Source organism: Dermochelys coriacea, chromosome 9 (genome assembly GCF_009764565.3).
Source record: "Dermochelys coriacea isolate rDerCor1 chromosome 9, rDerCor1.pri.v4, whole genome shotgun sequence".
Lineage (NCBI taxonomy): Eukaryota > Metazoa > Chordata > Testudines > Dermochelyidae > Dermochelys > Dermochelys coriacea.
In genome coordinates this window covers 43204748-43221388 of record NC_050076.1, presented here as the reverse complement: position 1 = coordinate 43221388, position 16641 = coordinate 43204748, and the positions used below count along the sequence as shown (strand labels likewise).

The window sequence follows — 16641 nt, the reverse complement described above, 5'->3', positions numbered from 1 at the left end:
ACGGTACTGTACAAATAGCACAGTTCAAAGTCAGATGCTAGCAAGATAAAAATATACAGGTTATTCCAATTTATGCTAGCAAGAAAAATCAAATCACTAACAATAGGATTTGTCCTAGCTTATTGTTGCTGCGTACTGAAAATTATTTTCAAATGAATGCATAGGTGGCCTCTGGCAACAGAATTTTATTACCAGTACCAAGGATTAAACAAAGCATTGAGAGTCATACTCTGTCAGACTCAAGATCACATTAACAGAGACAGTTCTTTCAAAGATGAGGTATGCCCTCTGCCCTAAGTTACCAGATTTTTCCAAGGGATAGTTAGCACTTGCATTAAATATATTCATACACTTGTATAAATTAAATAGGAAGCAGAAAGATTTTCTAGTGCAAAAGTAAACAACTTTTCCAACAATAAATGCTTCAATACCAAAGCTTTAGTTCCTAAACTTGTTTATCTTCATTCACACCACAATAGCTTCCCCTGAAATGATTTCACAAATTGTACTTCCAGAACTCTAGACCAGCTACAAGTGAACAGAAAATCCCAAATGAAAAATGCTGATGGGTTACTTCTGTAGAAGACAAAAAACATTTGAAGCTGACAAAGCAGAGGTTACAATGTCATTACAGAAAAAGGATGTCACCCTGAACATCAGTTATTTTCTATCTCCACCTGCCAATGAGGACGATAACCAGCCAGCATGGATCAGTATAAAAAACCAACTCGCATCTAATTTACAGCAAAGCAAAGCTTCTCATTTAATATAATACAAACACTTGTTACATGTCACTTAAAGAAAAGTTCTTCCCATAGATCATAGAGCTAGAATACCGAAATTTGGTACATTCACTCATTATGGACTCCAAACATTTTAGTTTAATCTTTCCATCACAGGTCACTAAAAGCTTTTCAGTTGTAAGATTTCAACCATTCAAGTACCTTTACTTGTAAATTAGAAGTATTAATTTGAAAAAGTTTAGTTTTTTACATAAGCCAGTTATGTTAGGTATGAGGCCAACAATTTGAAGAACTGAATGTCATAGGATACCAGATCTACTTAAGATTTTAGCCAAGAAAATTCCCATAAATATGTAAACTAGGTATGTGATTATAAAACTTCTTATAACTGGTGCATGCTGCTGTGTAAGAAATAATATAACTGCTCATGAGGAGATGCATTCCTGCAGTAAGTAGTATTTAAATCAGTCTACTCTTGAAGAGAAAGTAGCAAAACATCAGTACAATGGAAGTGATCAGATCTCACACACTTCCAAATACAGTATTTTTACTTTTTAACTTATGCAAGCAATATGTCCAATATTTAGATGTGGTGAAATTACTCCTTTTCCACCATATCTCAAAACATCTTAATCAGCACTGAATAAAGGCTGAAAAATTGAGCATCTATGAATAGAGAATTGATAACTTAAGAGATAATAGCATCCCCATTATTGATGAATAATTATTTTAAGACAATAAAATTAAATAATGTCTCAATATTTTGCCAAATGTGAGTGCAATACAGTACCATCTTCAGTGAAAACATGACTATTAATTATTATTTAATAAAATGATGCTATTTTCAAACATTAGGGATTTACAGGTATTCCAGGATTTTTATTTGGCAAGAGAGGGGGCAGGATGACACTCATTTTAGAAACTGCATGCGGCATTTAAAGTGTACCCTTAAAGTATGATTTCACTCTGAAAACTGCTTCTGTACAAGTGGCATCATAGCTTTCCATATCTACTCAATCACTTCCTGACAGATTCTGCTCAGTTTACCAGTTTAAAAGATTTCCCCCCGCAATCACTAGCTCTGTCAACACAAACCAGGATCTAAAAGTCATGCTGAATTTTTTTATGGGTTGTGTATCACTATTGGTAATAAATACATTAAAAACCAAATTATCCACCAGTTACACCTGTATAACCCCTTTATCTTCAATTAAGGTTGGACAGGTGTAAATGAAGGTAGAATTTGTTCCAAACTGTTTTGCTGAAGATGCGAGAGCAAGAGTAGAAATCAAGCTCCAGAACCAAGACAGCAATGGGAAATAAGTGTTACTAAATGTAGAATTAAAAAAAAAAAAAAAAAAAACCCATCATGAAATAAGCAGTTATGACAGAACACAATGTAGGAAGCAGATCTATTTAATCAAAAGGTAATATTGTTATATACCTCATTTTTCTGCCCACAATTACACTGCTTTCAGAATAAAAACTCTCAAAAAATTACACTAACTCATTTAACTATAGGCAAACAATCAGATAAATCCAATTTCTAGGTTTACAAAATGAGTGGGTTTTATAAACTTCCCTCTAGAGGATAGCATCTTCACCTTTTTATTTAAAATGATCTAGCCCCTACATTTGCAGGAAGGCCTGTGATTTGACTTACCTGTCATTGTTTTATGAGCTCCAAATCAGTAATACAGTACATGGTCATATACATGATTTTGGGGTATATTTGCAAGAATTTTAATTTGAAGATAAAAAATTACTACAACTCAATAAACTCCCCAAATGTAGCTTGTTTGTATTTGAATATACTCTATCCATAAATAGACAAGTTTCATTACGAGTTTTTGATAAGCAATTTATAAAAAATAAGCCAACTGGCAATAGCAAGCCAATCCAAGTCCTCAGTCACAGCAGGTGCCGGGAGAGATCATTGCTGCAAGGTACTTTATGTATTATATAAAAAAACTAAGCACATGAATTATTTGTACCATTTCTGTTGCAGGAATAGAGTGATGCTAGTGGGAACCTCACTTGTGTCTCCTGAGACTGAAAAAGCCAGTGCTGCATCTTGCTAAATAAGCGGGGGTATCCCTCTATATTCTAGAAACATAATGGATACAGTTGTGAAGGGGGAAAAACATATGAAGTGTGACAGACTGACAATATCCTAAAATACTCTGAACAATCCTTATAGAATTAAACTTCACTGAATAAGGGTTAGTACCTTTTTGGTAAACTGTATTAAAAATGAAATTGTGTATGTGTTGCTGTGGAATTATATGTACCTCCTCTAGCAGGAAGGGGATGCTCATGTATTCCTCTGTTATCAGCCTTTGAACCACACCTCTGGGGAGATATGCATATACTAGTTCAAACTTCATTCTCCAGAGATCAACAGACAAAGAAAAGACTTTGGGATAAAAGCTTGGGGTTTAAACTGACTCAGGGCCTTCTTCCTGATCCAGCAAATTGACAGGACCTCTGGTTCACGGAGAGCCCCAATCCTAGAGAATTGGAAGTACTTGGCCTACTGAGGCTTCCTAAGACTGTGTACCTGTTCTGAGCGAAGCTCTCATGAACTTGTAACCACAAAGAACCCGTAAGGTAGTCTGATGCCTAGTAAGCTTATTAGCATGCATGCAGGTTCTTTTGTTGTTTTTTATGTTTTCTCTGTAATGTTTTTTTACCTTAAAAATAAAGCAAGCTTGCTTAGAAAGAACAGTGTGGTAGCTTCCAATTATAGCAATCACTGTGTTATCAGTCTCTGAAGATTCAAATATTAAGGCCAGAAGGGACCATTACAATCATCTAGTCTGACCTTCTGAAAATTGCAGGCCACAAAACCTCTCCTCAAGCAGGTATGTTTAGGCAGACTGTCTTCACTGGGAAATGCACAGTGAAGGCAAGAAACTGTTCAGCCTAGACGTACCCTGCTCAGAAGGAAGTGAGATGTGGGTCTCCACCGAAGAGAGGCAACAGCTAGGAAGCTGGAAGCCTGAAAGTGGGTGTCCTTGTTGGACCACGGAGGAGAAATAGAAGTCCAGTTGCCCTCAACTGTAACATGAAGCACTTAGGATCTCTCTCTCTCTTGCTAACCTGGCGAAAGTTCTCTAAAAGGCAAGCTACAATATTTGACAACAGTGTGCGTGTGAGGTTGGGAAAAACTGCAACATACCACATCTGTCTAATAAAAAAGGAAAAGTCCAAAGAAGTGCCATGTGATATTCATTCACAATCAGCCAACTGAACCATATCAAATTATAACAATTTTCCCAGTATCAGCATCTGGGTTGTGTTATTTTTGTTTTTGCAGATTAAACAGTTTTGTTTGCCACTTTAAAAACTACCTTGAGACCTTTTCCAAAATAAGCAGCTTTATCTTTTGAATTAGCAAGTTTCTTTGCTTTATCCCCCATTCTCAGTAATCTGGACATATTTATTAATTTGTGAATTGAGGCCATGAGTAACCTTCCACTAATCACTTATCACAATATCATAAGCACACTTTACTGTCTGCACTCACCTCACAGGATCTGGTACAAAGAGAAAAGTCTGACCCAGCCAAATGAAAACCAAGATGTTTAAAGTATCGATACTGGGTTCAAATTTGGAAAATATAGAATGTAACTTTTTGTGTGTAGTACAAGCAGATATCAAAAACAAAAACAGGGCACAGTCAATTCTCCAAAAGCTAAACATCGCACTAAGAATGTGATATAGTATCTTTTCCCTCTAAGTCAGCGTTTCCCAAACTTGGGACACCGCTTGTTCAGGGAAAGCCCCTGGCAGGCCAGGCCAGTTTGTTTACCTGCCACATCTGCAGGTTCGGCCGATTGTAGCTCCCACTGGCCACAGTTCACCACTCTAGGCCAACGGGGGCTGCAGAAAGTGGCGGCCCGTACATCCCTTGGCCCGCGCCGCTTTCCGCAGCCCCCAATGGCCTGGAGCGGCAAACCACGGCCGGGGGAGGCACCACTTGGGCTCTGGCTGTCAGTCCCTGGGATGGCAGCAGCAGTGTAAAAGTAAAGGCTGCAATGCGGCACTAAGCCTGCTGTGAAAAGTGATATTGATGAGCATCAGTTTTCACATTGTCACCCTTACTTCTGTGCTGCTGCTCTACACTCTGCCTTTAGAGCTGAATAGCAGGGTGCATAAACAACTGCAGACACAAAGAAGGGGAGCCCGATCAAATAAGTTTGAGAACCACTGCTTTAAATCATAAATAGTTTGTAATGGCTTTTGGAATACAGGTTAAACAGTAGCCAATTTTAAACTACTATGGTTAACATAAATGATATTCTGAAAGGTTTAAGATTGCCTTGCTGCTTTAAAAAAAAATAGATGCTTGAAAAAGTCCATCTATAGGGACACTTGTTTCTCTTTCTGAAGAAAAACTAGAACAAATGCAAGAACACTGACATGCAGTTATTTTCCTTGTGATCAATTTAATATACTAAAGAACAAGACTTCTACTTTGGACTATATTCCCTAATTTTAAACATTTTTTCTTCTCATTTGAAATATCAGAAAATGAACTCTCCTACAAGCTAAAATTCAAATACGGGTTAGAAAGAGCTACACTGAAACAGTGTAATCACCCAATAAGGGAAGATATTTAAGCAAGGAGTGACTAAATTAAAAATAAGTTGGTTACATGACTATTACTAAGAAAAACATTCTGAGAACAAAGTACAAATAGTAGTACAATACATCTTCACTTACTGGTATCTCTATTAAATTACTCCTTAGAAAGCTGGATTACAGGCACTCAAACTTTACTAGGGTGGACCTCAACAACTCTCCTGACGCTAGGACGAAGTTCAAGGAACACTGGAGAACAGAGGAAGGCAGAAAAACATCGCCTTGCTGTGACAGACTGTACCCTTATGTTCACCGTTGTTACAAAACTATGAAAAAAATCTGTACAAAGTATCCCTTTGTGAGGTATCATTTCAAAATTCATATTTCACTGATCATTATTGTCCTTACAATGTTGCCATTTTACATGTAAAGTTATGAGATTCTACTGTTCGATGTTACTAAAGCATATTCTAAATATGGGGAAGTAGCCCAAACCAGTTCCTCAAAGACAAAAGGCTAGTCAGAACCTCAACCAGGTTTCAGCATAATCAAATAGTCTATCACCTGATTAAGGGGACATTTTTGGCAGGAAGAAAGGTATAAGTGAGAAATGTACATATTGGCAAACAAACAGCTGGGGTTCCCACTCAAAACAGACTTGCTGCCACCTGAACTCTAGCTGGAGGGGATTCTCAAAGAAGAGTAATGCTATAAGACCCATCATTGCATCAACAATGTTTGAAAGATAAAGGAAGCATCAATGAACTGAGTGAATGGTCCTGATTGAAGGAGTTCAGCCAGTAAAAGCATGTGATGAGGAAAAATCTTTGCTTTGAATTCAATTAGCTTGTTCAGTTATGTATTAGTTTACATTTTACCTTTTATTTTTTTTGTAGCCAATTCTGACTTTTATGCCTCATTACTGGTAATCACCTAAAATCTATCTTTCTGTGGTCAATAAATTTGTTTTATTGTTTTATCTAAACCAATGCATGTTTGGACTGAAGTATCTTAAGCCTCCATTTGAGATAACAGGGTTTGTGCATATCATTTTCTATTTATGAAATGACGGACTTTCTATGAGCTTGTACTTCACAGAAAGAAAGAATTGGGCAGTATAAGATGCACATTTCTGGCAACAAGACTGGAACTGAGAATTTGCTGGAAATTATATCTGCAATACAATTTAGAAATGTCTGGCTAGAAGTACTCATATCATTTAGCTGTGAGTGATTTTGCATGTGATAGGCTGTGTGTGACTAGGCCGTGTGTGAACAGGACAGGAGCGGCTGCTCTCACAGCAAGCAGTGTGATAGTTGGAGGGTTGAAGGGACATAGCTGTTCAACTGTCCAGACTGTACTCTGAGGAATGTCACACTTGCATTTTTGGTTATGTATCAGATCAGAAATCCCAGACTGCCCATGCTTCTAGGGGAAAAAACTCTCTCAAACTTGTCAAATTTCCCCATAACTTCCTACAAGTCAATTACATTAAGTAAGATATAGTTACATAAAATTTCTACTTTCACAATTTGGAAAGTAATCAGCTACAATAGTCTAAAATTCTAATGCCACCTACAACTTTATTCTTTCAATCGTAAGGCTTCTAATTTAACAATGTCTTTTTTGTCTGTCACTTTTTAAAAATGTACCATAGACCAAAACAGTGTCAAATACTCAAAAGATTTAAGTTGACTCATTTAGAGTAAAGAGGTTGAGGTGAAATGGTAATATTCCATTTCATATGTAATTAATGAGAGAAGCAGGCCAAGGAAAATAAGTTATCTCTTGGTAGTCATAATGAAAAAGCACCTTTTGATAACAATTGCACAGATACATTAAGACCTAATGCCTAATGAGTAAGCACAAAAAAATGTTCCGCTACTGCGTGAGCAGATAAGAGATAGCAACTTGTTAAAATTAAACAAAATCAGCATAATTTAAATAAGGCAGAACTACTAATATCAAGTCAATTATTTAGAAACAATGTTAAAATATATAGATTACTTAAATACAAGAAAAGATGACAATAATGAGTCTAAAAGGATAAAATACATGTGCACAACATCTTTTGGACTTTTCAATAAGATGCTGAATCTGCGCCAGTGATAGGCTGATAAATTCTCATACTAAAATCTGTACTATGGGATATTAATTAATTACCAACATGGATTGTAATGTAAATTAGTTTCTATCCTCTATAAAACTGATTTACCTAAAGCACTTATTACTTTATATATGTATATATAATTTTGATTTATTGTTAAGCCAATATTAAAAACAGAAAAAAGATTTACAATCTTGCATTGGGCTCCAGTGTCAAGTCTCACCTTTTTTATCTATGTATCCCACAGCCAACAAGGTGTCAGAAATATTGGTCAGAATAGCATATGCACTATGAAATATAGTCTGCAATTTTACAGCTACTACTACCCATACACATTTTGGAGAAATACAGAAGGTTGGGGGGCCTTTCCTTTATCCCCCAGAATCAATCTTTTATTCCCCCACTCCTGGGGGAATTCTGCACCAAAAATTAAAATTATGTGTATCTAATCCACCAGTTTCAATTGTTTGGGAATTTATTTCAAAATACCTGTCAGCAAGTATGTCTGTAACAATACAGCCCATACACAGAAACTTCCCTGGAAGAAGAGTAGTTAAAGAAATCCCTACAATAAACAGTTCCTGTTTCTCTGCCCCTCTCCACCAAAGCTCAGCCATGGGGGCACCCCCTCCCACTCCCCAAGAGCCAGTTATGGCCCCCTGCCAGCCCAGACACTCGCATCCTCTCCCCCATAGAGCAAAAGGATCCAGAGGGAGAACAGCCTGATGTTGGGTACCAGGTTTGTGAGGAGTTTCCTGCACACCATCTTCTTTCTTCAAGGCATGCTGGGAAATGGAACCCATCCACCCCCCTCCCCCCCTAGCAGTGTCTTCTGTTTGCAATCTGGGCTCTGCTGGGGTCCAGCATCCCCTAGTGGCAACCAGCAGCTCTGCAGCCCATTTCTGGGCAGGAAAAAGGAAATTTCTGCAAACAACACTAATTCTTGAACAAATTCTGCATTGCGCAGTGGCGCAGAATTCCCCCAGGAGTAATAGACCTTATGGCAGAAGGGACCATTAGATCATCTAGTCTGATCTGTGTAAGACAGACCATAGCATTTCACCCAATTACTCCTGTATGGAGCCCAATACTTATGTTTGACTAAACCATATCTACCAGAAAGGCATCCAGCCTTGATCTGATGATATCAAGAGATGGAGGATTAACCACATTGTTTGGGTACGTGATCTCAATAGTTAACCACCTACACTATTAAAATTTGTGCTGGATGTTTATTTTGACTCTGTCTGGCTTTAACTTGCAGCCACTGGTTCTTGTTACATCTTTCTCCACTAGAGTAAAGAGCCCTTTGGTAAGCACTATTTTCTCCCCTGGAACGTCTTATAAACAGTTATCAAGTCACCTCTCAATCTTTAGATATGCCAAATTGATTTAACTCTTTTAAAGCTCTCACTGTAATACAACAGGAGGATTCTGTCAGTATAGTTATATTTGTAAACTATAAGTACAGTTATATTGGTATAACTGCATCTACATTAGGGCTTTTACCAGCATTGCTATGTCAGTAACAAGAAAGTCACACACACACACGCAATAAATGTATCTACGCCAGTGTAACTTGTGTCTAGACCAGGGGCGGGCAAACTTTTTGGCCTGAGGGCCACATAGGGTTTCCAAAATTGTATGGAGGTCCGGTTAGGGGAGTGTCTCCCCAAACAGCCAGGCGTGGCCCAGTCCCCGCCTACCTATTCACCCCCCTTCCCCCCGCTTCTCACCCCAACGGCTCCCCTGGGACCCCAACCCCATCCACCCCTGCTCCCTGTCCCCTGAACTCCCTCGGAACCCCCCACCCCTGACTGCTCCCTGCCGCCCCATCCAACCCCCCCTCATTCCTGACTTGCCCCGCCGGGACCCCTGCCCCATCCAACACCCCCTTCTCCCTGTCCCCTGACCGCCCCCGGAACCCCTGCCCAACTGACCCCCATCACCCCATCCAACCCCCCTTCTCCTTCCTGACTGCCCCGCCCAGGACCCCTGCCTCATCCAACCCCCGCTTCCTGCCCTCTGCCTCGACCCATGATCCCTGACACCACCCACAACTCCCCTGTCCTCTATCCAACCACACTGCCTGGAGCACTAGTGGCTGGCGGTGCTACAGTCGCGTCACCCAGAGCACCAAGTCAGGCTGCAGCTCTGCAACTGCACTGCCAGGCCACCCACAGCATTGCACCAGCGGCGTGCTGAGGCTGCGAGGGAGGGGGACAGAACGGGAGGGGCTGGGGGTGAGCCTCCCGGACCAGGAGCTCAGGGGCTGGGCAGGAGGGCCCCGCAGGCCAGATATGGCCCACGGGCCATAGTTTACCCACCTCTAGTCTAGACCATGCCAAGGGCATTTTTTCTAAACCTCAAATAATTTTTGTGGCTTTTCTCTGTACCCTCTCCAGTCTTTCTAGTCTTTAAATATTGTCACCAGACTATACACAGTTTTTCAGAATGAGTCTCGCCAACGTCTTATGGAGATAAAATCACTTCCTTTCCCAGCCTCTATTGTCCCTATCTATAAATCCAAATATTGCATTGACCTTTTTTGCCACAGTATCACCTGGGCATCATGTTAAGTTAGTATGACCCCTTAAATCTTTTCAGAATTACTGACCTGAAGAGCTCTGTGTAAGCTCAACAGCTTGTCTCTCACTAACAGAAGTTGGTCCAATAATACTACCCTCCACTCACCTTTTCTCTCTGCTATCCAGGATATAGTCTCCAACTCTGTAATTAAGGACTACAGTTCTTTTTCCCCAGATGTACACCTTGCATTTAGCTACATTTAAAATGCATTTTTGAACGAGCCCAGTTAACAAGCAATCCAGATCACTGTGTATAAACTGCCCTATCCTTATCATTTGTCATTATGCCAATCTTTCGCATCCAAAAATTTTATCAGCAGGTGATTTTATATTTACTTCCAGATCACAGATAAAAACTATTGAACAGCATCAGACATAGAATCCGATCCATGCAGAATACCACCAGAAACACTAGCATGCAAAAGTAAACATTAAATCAGAAAATACTCAAACTATAATGCTCTGCATGAATTAACTGTATACAGCTTATAAATGATACTTCTTATAAGTCACTAAAAACCTTTTAATCTATATCAGTCCAGAAAGGCATGTACAGTGGCTGTTAGGGCTGGACGTACATACTTTCCTCAATAGTACTCCATCCAATGCATAATATTAGCATCCTGCTTGTAAGGTAGAAACACTAATATCAACTATTTATCGTGCATGTAGCACCCAAAGGCTCCATCAGGACTTTTTTTTAAAAACTGTTCCTAATACTATTGTTTACCACTTTGCTTCATGCAGCAAGGAATTATTTGCAGTGTTACCCAATTGAAAGGTGGTAAATTTAAAAAAAATCCTCTTTTCTAATCAAAGAACAGAATTTTAAATGAAAAATAGTACGTGACAGCTATTAAGGGTTTTTTCTAAACAACAAAAATTAGGTTGACTTAATTTAGGTCGACCTACAGACACTACAGTAATTCATCGGCTGTTGGTGTCCACACTCATCCTCCCTTCTGATAGTGAAGTGTGTCCTCACCAGGAGCGCTTGCAACACTGAAGTGGGGTCATTGACAGCTCAGTGTGGGGCACTGACAGCCGCGCAGGGCTCACAACTGGAGCCCCCAATTCCGTCTCAGGGTGACAGCCCCAGCTGTGAGCCCCACGCAGGCTCAATTTCACAGCACAGAGCCTACCAGCAGAGAAACTGACATTCTTTTCATTTTCACACTGCTATTGTCTCTGTTCAGGGGAGGTCCGTGGGAGCTGGGGCTCTCAATGCCAGCAGCCAGGCTCGGAGCAGGGAGCCCAGGCAGCAGCCCTCTGGGAGAAGGTAGCCAAGAGCCTAAGGGCAGCCGGGCTCTCACAGGAGCCTCCCACTCACAGTGGGGTAACAGCACTAGCTGTGAGCCAGACACAAGGTTCACGGTTGGGAACCTACCAGCCCTTCTTGTCAATTTCATGGCTCCACCAGGGAGCCGTGAAATTGACAAGAATTTTAGCCAATAGCCAATGTAAGTAAGGCAGTGACTATAGGGACACTGCATCGCCCTAACTACACCAACATAAGCCCTATGCCTCTCATGGAGATGGGAGTTTATGATGTCAGTGTAGTACAGCACTTACATCAGCGGAAGCAAGATTGTAGTGTAGGCAGCTGCCTTACTTCGACCTAACTCTGTAGTGTAGACCAGGCTAAGAAAGCCATTGTACTGGTCAGAACGTGAAGTGGAGCTGAAGAGATGGGTTCAAAGCGATCGTAACGTTTTAATAACTAAGTAGAGTGTCCAGGGTAACAGAAGACTTAAAGGGAGGTAGGGGATACAAAGGCAAATGATGGCTTTCAAGAATCTGCTACTATTAGATTGCAAACATAAACCCTGTTTACGAACAGAATGTCAAATTAGTAACTGAGTTTTGATTTGACTGCTCAGACTTGTTTTATTATTTGCTGTTAACATATCTGACCTAAGCTTGCTTTGTAACAATGTTCACATCCAGACAGTTTCTGGTGCACAGCAGAAATTTAATTAAGAGCCAGTGAAAGCCGACGTAGTTTATAAAGGTTAGCTCATCAACAAGGGAGCAGAAAGACCATTATGTAACTCGGGTGATGGTCATTGTTAGTTCCACATATTGACTATTGCAATACTGACCAAAGCACCAAATAATCCATACGAATAATATGCTAACCTTCCATAGCTCAAATATTTTCTGAAAAATTACTGATTCCCAAACACAATCTTTTATGATTTTCTTCAATTAGAAAGCACACTTTTTAGTTAAACAACAACGGAAAGTTTTATATTTTTTAAATGAAACAATATATACTATATAATTCAGTTATAAGTATATTAATTCTCAACCACAAATGTGCAAAACTGTGTATTGTCAAAATAATTAGCTTGCTGCGCTATATGTAATTCCCAAATACTTCAGTCACTCCAGTCTACTAATTACTTAGACCTATCTTTTTTCATATTCTCTCCAAATACCAATACGCTTATCACAATTTATACCTTTTATTTATTTATTTATAACACCTACACTAGAAAGAAGTTTTTAAACAAAACAATAAGAATGGGCTAAAAACACTGATTCTGAGCTGATGGACCAGAGTGCAGGTCTTTTAAAATTAATTAACATTCTCATTCAATTTTGCACTGTCCATGATTATTACTTGCACAATATTCTAGCAGTGAACCATTTCCTTAAGTGCTCATCTTGCGCTACATTAAGATGTTAGTATGAAAGATGTAATTTTTGTCAAATTCAGTTTTTGCTTTCAGCTGATTGAACAACAATTACAACTTATCCTTGCCAATTTTTGGGATAAAAGCGATTGCTCCTGCATGAAATCATGTTGAAGAGTATAATCACAAGTACATTTTGGTGCTAATCACAGGAACTGTCTCACAGGATCACATTCATCAATGTTCTTCTATTCTATTTTTAGAGTTTGAAAGTTTTGCTCAATGGCATATTTGATCTCTCAGAACCCAAATCAAATGTTTTTTGCACTTATTGAGATGGACACAATCCTTTTTCTCATATAAACTTGCTTGACAATTTTTTACATTTCATTTAGAACAAATCTGTTTTCATTACTTTAATCTAGTCTATAGTTTCCTACCTCTTCCATCTGTTTTAGGCATGTTGAGTGAGATGAATTCATACTCGGATGTTTGACAACCACTAATCACGTACTTGCATTATTTACAAAATATTTCACATTTACTACAGTGAGTCTGAAAAACTTAGTAAATTCAACACAAGACTGAAAAATCAGATTAGCAATGCAGCTCACAACCGTAACTACACTTCCCACTAGCCACACTCCTTCTCTCAGTCACAGTGTATATGATAAAACCCATTGTTTCATGTTCTCTGTGTGTATATAAATCTCCCCACTGTATTTTCCACCAAATGCATCCGATGAAGTGAGCTGTAGCTCACGAAAGCTTATGCTCAAATAAATTTGTTAGTCTCTAAGGTGCCTAAGTACTCCTTTTCTTTTTGCAAAGACTCTAAGATTCTACTTGTTTGACAGATGGGGAACAAGATCACCTACACCATGATGCAGAAAATTCACAGATTTTTATTAGGCTTCATTAGCTCAGTGTCAGAGGTTCCCCTTCGTAACAAATATAACCCACATTTTGCCCATGGCAACTGAATACACACATGAGCACATTTTTATAGATACTTAGATCAGTAAGAAGACAGATCACAACTTTTGAGGGATTTTATGGATGAATTTCATACTCGAATGCCACTATTCTTAATATTTAAAAACCAAATCCCAAATCTTTGTAAACATTCAAGGAAAATATCACAGATTTATAACTTAGCTTCTCTTCCTGATGTGCAGTTTAAAGTCACTCCACCCATTCATTTGCCCAAAAAACTTTATGCTGTACTACGTATGGTATACAGACAGGCACATAAAGGCCTCACCCATTCCCTTGTAAATATGAAAGGCAAACTGGCAATTCAAAAACTTAACAAAGATGACCAACACCTACAATACATCGTGCAATTTGAAAAGTTTACTTCAAACCTTAATACTGTAATGCAAGTCACAGTAAAAGAAACTGGAAATTAGCCTTTGCAGGCAATTTATAACTTTGAAGATCGTTTATTTAGAAAATTTATCTGATTGTATCAGGAAAAAGCTTTGAGAATCAAAAGGTCCCAATCTACGAAAGAAGGATAAGGCTAAAACCTTCCTCAACTGTGTTCTGTTCTTTATGACTGTTTGGAGCTTATAACTAAGTAAGAGCAGCTTCTTTTCGCTACAGCAACCAAAGGCTAGTCCTAGAAGCCTTCACAATTCCCTTACGACGGGAATCCACAAATCAGTGACATTAGAAGTGGAAAAGATGTATAGACCACTTAGGCCCATCCCATTGCCACATACAGGTATCTACTACAGTTAGGGGTTCCATTTTTTTGCTATTCTTTTACTGGACATTTTGTGTTTATTTATGCACATTTTCAAGATGCATACTCTGGGTATTATTGGTTAATTTTCTTTTTAAGAATTCCACAAGCATTCCAATTCGACATTTTCCTTTCAGATATAATTTTAAATTTCAAAGACTGCTCTTTCCACCAACACAGGAAAAGCTACACACAACACAACGTTTTCAGTTCCTGTCTTTACGGTATTTAATTTTACAACAAATATGGAGACATAACATAGCCAAAGTTGAAAAAAAGAAATTTCAAAATAGCTAAAATACTTATTTTAAAAAAATGTAACTGTGAAAACTGACTTTAGGATTTAACCAATGAACAACCACAAACCCAGAAACTCTATACATAGTATTTTCTAGTGCTTTGTCCACCACTTCCTTCAGGGCAGGGGTTCTCAACGCGCAGCAAAATCAGCACACAGCTGCAGCCCATGTGACATCCTCATGGCCATACAGGTAGTATATATTCTGTGGATGCAGCCCACATAACACACAGAGCTGCATATGCAGCCAACAATGGTAAATAGGTTGAGAACCAATGCTTCAGGGAGACTAATTTGACAGCCTGTAGCTCTCACAGTAAAGGAATTTTTCCCAATATTCAACCTAAATTTTATTAAGTTCAGCACAATATAGTTCTCTGCACAGCTCATCTTAAAAATGACAGGATCATTACGTATTTGACAGAAAGTAGGATCATTTCAAGGAACAAACCAGATTAAGGCATGAAGCTGCATGAAGCCTGAAAACCAACACTCTGGGGTGCTTAGTCTTTGCAAGTTCGCAACTATAAAAACAGTCTAAAAAAAAAATATTGCATAATAAGGGTGTTAAGGTTCCTTCCCCACTCTGAACTCTAGGGTACAGATGTGGGGACCTGAATGAAAACCTCCTAAGCTTACTTTTACCAGCTTAGGTTAAAACTTCCCCAAGGTAGAAACTATTTTACCTTTTGCCCTTAGACTTTATCGCTGCCACCACCAAATGTCTAACAGATATTAATTGAGAAAGAACCCATTTGGAAACATCTTTCCCCCAAAATCCTCCCAACCCTTACACCCCCTTTCCTGGGGAAGGTTTGATAAAAATCATCACCAATTTGCATAGGTGACCACAGACCCAAACCCTTGGATCTTAAGAACAATGAAAGAGCATTCAGATTCTTAAAAGAAGAATTTTAATAGAAGAAAAAGTAAAAAGAATCACCTCTGTAAAATCAGGATGGCAAATACCTTATAGGGTAATCAGATTCAAAACAGAGAATCCCTCTAGGCAAAACCTTAAGTTACAAAAAGACACAAAAAACAGGAATCTACATTCCATTCAGCACAGCTTATTTTCTCAGCCATTTAAAGAAATCAGAATCTAACGCATATCTAGCTAGATTACTTAGTAAGTGCTAAGACTCCATTCCTGTTCTGTTCCCAGCAAAAGCATCACAGAGAGAGAGGCTTTCTTTCTCCCTCCCTCCAGCTTTTGAAAGCATCTTGTCTCCTCATTGGTCATTGTGGTCAGGTGCCAGCGGGTTATCCTAGCTTCCTCACCCTTTACAGGTAAAAGGGCTTTTCCTTTGGCCAGGAGGGATTTTTAAGGTGTTTACCCTTCCCTATCCTTCCCTTTATATTTATGACAGGGCTTTTCTACACTTACAACAGTGCAGCTATGTCGCTGTAGAACTTAGTGAAGACAGTACCTACGCCGACAGGAGACCTTCTCCTGTCGGCTTAGGTACTCCATCTCCCTGAGAGATAGTAGCTATGTCGATGGGAGAAGCCCTCCCATCAACACAGTGCTGTCTACATGATGCTCAGAGGTGTGGATTTTCCACACCCGAGTGACACAGTTATACCAACGCAAGTTTGTAGTATAGACCAGGGCTTAGTGTCAACAATGTAAGTGAGACAACTCTGTGGCAAATCAGTCATGAAAAAACTTAACGCTATAGAGCTGAAGGTGCTGCTACTACATAACTAACACTGAACTAAGACTAGCTGAGACAGCAGATATGTTACAGCTGATATGTTAAAGCATAGTTTAATGCCTCCTGTTCTGACTACTTTTCTGCTTTTGCAAGAAAACCCCATCCCAAGGTATGTCTATGCTACAGTGACACAGACATGTGAAAACAATGTAAAAATTAAAATAGCCATTCTGAGATTAACTTGTTCTCATCAATCCAAGATGTAGCTGAC

The 16641-nt window shown here is 39.1% G+C and overlaps 1 protein-coding gene across 1 annotated transcript in view; it reads right to left on the bottom strand.

The window, feature by feature from the left end:
* Positions 1–16641, bottom strand: part of CAB39 (calcium binding protein 39) — a 72324-nt gene that overhangs the window by 36703 nt on the left and 18980 nt on the right. The window lies entirely within an intron of this gene.